This window comes from Cynara cardunculus, unplaced genomic scaffold (assembly GCF_001531365.2).
Source record: "Cynara cardunculus var. scolymus isolate 2C unplaced genomic scaffold, CcrdV1 Un_Scaffold_5913, whole genome shotgun sequence".
In the NCBI taxonomy this organism is placed as follows: Eukaryota; Viridiplantae; Streptophyta; class Magnoliopsida; order Asterales; family Asteraceae; genus Cynara; species Cynara cardunculus.
The window spans coordinates 19,167-23,294 of record NW_020202664.1 but is presented as its reverse complement, the minus strand read 5'-3'; the positions used below and the strand labels follow the sequence as shown (position 1 = coordinate 23,294).

The 4,128-nt window shown below is 28.3% G+C and overlaps 1 protein-coding gene across 1 annotated transcript in view; it reads right to left on the bottom strand.

Moving 5' to 3' along the window:
• The window catches only part of LOC112504534, a 5,695-nt gene extending 4,633 nt beyond the window's left edge, over positions 1-1,062 (bottom strand). Inside the window, exon 1 of the mRNA XM_025108480.1 lies at positions 980-1,062. The gene's annotated coding sequence lies outside the window, so the exon portion shown is untranslated. The remainder of the gene's footprint in view (positions 1-979) is intronic.
• Between the last annotated feature and the right edge of the window lie 3,066 nt (positions 1,063-4,128).

Below are 4,128 nucleotides of genomic sequence, written 5' to 3'. Positions count from 1 at the left end.
CATGGTTTTCAAAGTTAACACAAAGTTGTTGGTTAACATTTGATCTTCCCCCTATATATATGTATATATATATATATGTATATATATATATATATATACAACAGTTTGATGTGCTGCTTGTAGCAACAACAGATAAAATTATCACAGAAGTATTAATTTGTGCCCATATCTTCCCACCTCCGGCTAGGGGTGCTCAAAAACCCGATCAACCCAACCCAACTCAACACGAAATAACTCAACCTGATGTCTAATCGAGTTGTAAAATTGTCAAACCGTAGGTATTAGGTTGATATTGAGTTACTATTATTTGAACCAAACCCAACCCGATGAACTCGATATCCTTTTATTTCTTGAGTTTAATATGATTGTTGAATTTCTATAAATATGCACATTAGACGATTAACACTATCATGTATGCTCTTCATATACACATATTTTCAATCTATTCACATCTTTATATAACTCATTCATATATATGTTCAGTAACTGTGAACATATATTTGTAAATTGAGAAAATTAACTGAATGTGATATACGTAAGAAGTATTGATAAATTGTATCAAATGGTTGATGATGAAAAAAAATTATGAGTAGAGAAATAACATATTATAGGTTAGAAGAATGTTTTAATGTACCAAAGTATCAACCGACCAACCCGTACGGGTTGGGTTGGATTGAGTTGCACTTTGGTTCGGGTTGGGTTGGGTTAAGATTTTTTAAACCGTAAGCATTGGGTTGAGTTGCTCAAATGTCTTTAACCCGCGATCAACCCAACCCATGAGCAGCCTACCTCCTGGTCACATGAGCTTTCGAGAGCCCGGTCTGTATCTAAAAAACAAGTAAACGTAATTCCCCTTAGACAATAAAATATGTTTACTTAATAATAATTCTAGCAAATGATCAAAATTAAACCAACTTTATTCCTTATTTAAAAGAAAGCATGCATATTGTAGAATATGAGAAGATCAGAAAGAGATTACTTGTTGAATTGAAGTCTGAATACTCCTTAAAAAGCAGCTATATCTGAAAAGCACTTTTCTTCTGTTTATGATCAAACAGGCACAGAAAGATTGGAAATGAAAAGGGTGTGTATATATATACATATACAATGGATTCCTAAAAGCAAGAATAACTTGAAGATTTTCTGAATCAATACTAATACCAAAACCCAATATTTCCCATTTGATTAAGTCACACTTTACCTAATATTCTCGTCTTTTTAGTCGTTATGGAATCCAAACTACAAGCTTTCGTCGTTGGCTTGTAATCTATCCAACTTTCCTTTCAGACAAAACATACGCTAATTTTAGTATTATTTTTTTCCTGTTAAATTCGGTTTTGAAAAACTTCTTTATGATGAAGTAACTGTTAGAAGAATGAATAACCCGACATGATTCTATACATAGGATGTTTGATTGGTATGGAGGAATCGAAGAAAGGAATGGATGATTGATTCTATACGGAGAATGTTTGATTGGTACGGAGGAATCGATGAAAGGAATGGATTGGTTCATTCCATTGGAATCAAGAAAATGTCGTTTACTTTGTCATATGAAATGGAATGAACTACTTCTCAAGTAATATTATTCTTTTTGTGTTTTCGAATTTGGAAATGAAAGAAAAGAAAACGGAAATGAAGAAAAAATTTGATTTATATTCTCGAGAAGCATTTTATATAAAGCATTTTAATTTTTGTTTTTGAAAACTTTAAATTTGTAAGGATATAATTGTTAAAGGGTGTTTGGGATCGTTTATAAAAACAACTTATTGACTTATTTCGGTGTGGTACCGGTGATAAGCACTCTTGAGTGTTTGGATAAACAACTTATACCGGTGCCAAACCGGTAATAAAGAGTTTTTGAAAAAGTTAAACTCTTCTAACTTATAATAAGTTGACAAGTGCTTAAAAACATAAGTTATTTCAAATAAATAATCCCAAACACCCCCAAAATATAAATCAATGATGCATATATAAAATATTTTTTAGTTTTTATAATTTTCTTATATATATATATATACATACTAGGTTCGATCCCCGTGTATTACACGGGTTAATTTTAAAAAAATTAAATCATGTCAGAAACGTATCTTACAGATATTAATGATCACCGAAAGTACGATGCAACTTCAAACTTGTACTCTTGAAATAACTCTGAATAATAACTTTGAATAATTGAATTTAGAAATGAAACTATATCAATAATTAGTTAAAATGAAGTTAACTCTAGAATAAAATTAAATTTAAAAATGAAACTATATCAGTAAATTGAATTTAAACTTAGAAGTAAATTTAGAACGACTCTTCAGACTTGTACTCTTGAAATAACTCTGAAGTATAATTCTAAAGAATGACTTCAGATTTGGACTTGTACTCTTGAAATAACTCTGAAGTAAAACCCTTCAGACTTCAGAGCTCTGTATAGTAAAAAAAATCAACTTTTGTCGACGTTCGACACAAATCCACCACAAATCTGACACTGATTTTTTTTAAATAAAATTTTATTTTACAACTTTCCTGTCGGGTTTTCAACGGATTTGTAACGAATTCTTTTACTTATTTAATACTGTTACAAATCCGTCGGAAATCCGTCATAAAATTGGTCTAATTTATTTAAATAAACTAATTAGCGTTAATTAATTAAAATTTCCGGCGGATTTTAATTGATTTTTATATTTAATTATACCACGTTGGAAATGTTTAAGAATTATTTTTATTCTTGTCCCTTCCAAAAAAATATGTTTAAAAAATATTTCCGACGGATTGTAATTTTCTAATAAAAAGTTATATTCCGTCGGAATTTATTTAAAAAAATATATGTTTAAAAAAAAATACCTTTTTAAATAAGTTCCGACGGATTTCCGAAGGAGTATAACTCTTTTGTGTTGGAATATAACTTTTTATTATAAAAATTATTATCAGTCGTAAATTTTGAAATTTTTAAATATATATTTTTAGAAGAAAAAACATATAAATAAATAAAAAATTCTTTGAACATTACCGACGGATTTTCGACGGAATTTGCATTTAGCGGCGGGGGGTTCTCCAACTGCAATATCCGTCGGAAAGTTGTTTTTCAGACGGATTTTGCCGTCGGGAAAACCACATTTTTTAGTAGTGTCTCAATCAAATAAGTGTAATTAAACTGTTAATGTAAATTGTGTCTAGATACATTCAAAGAAATCTAAATGAACCACTAATGTAAATTGTGTCTAGATACATGTTTAGGCTGAAAAATAGTAAAACCGACTCACAAGAATATGACATGTGTCATCCAAGTTACTTATTTATTATAAGTATATATATATATATATATATATATAATTCTTCAAATTTGCAGAACATATTTTTATATATTCACACTAGCAAGAGATCTTAGTGCACAATATTTATGAGATAAATAATATTTTATTACATATATGAAATATTGTAATAATCAATGTGATAATCTTTAAAATGAAAATTTCTTTAATATGCTCAAAAAATCAAGGCTCTAAATGACGTGAAACATAATGTGGCGTTAAGGTCAAACCTCAAGTCTTAGGAGTCATGACTAGACCATGACATTTTTGAAGACGTGACTTATGATGACATATCTCTATATCATATATAATATTATATAGAAACATACATTTTCTAATATTACTCAATAAGTTAATAATAATAAACAATTTAAATTAGGTTATATATTAAAAACAAACAAATAAAACATTAAAAATATAAGAAAAAATTAAATATTGTGTTGAAAATATGCATTAGACCATGACCTACTACAAACTTAACATGACATGTGATACAAGACTTGAATCACCACACACAATGAAGACTGTTACGGCGAGTCTTTTTGAACAATGCCGAAAACATACATTAAAAATTAACTAGAAGGGTACTCGTACGATGTAACGAGATACATCTCGGATTTAACGTTTCGTTTTTCTTTTTGTCTTACTTGTTGTTATAATACAGTTTTATATGATTTTGAAAAAAATAATAATATTTTTATTTTGGAATAAAATATAAATATAAAAATATATCATAAAAAATGATAATTTTTTTTTGATATTAGGGGGTGTTTGGAATTGTTTATTTAAAACAACTTATGTTGTTTTTTTTTTTTTTTTTTTTTTTTTT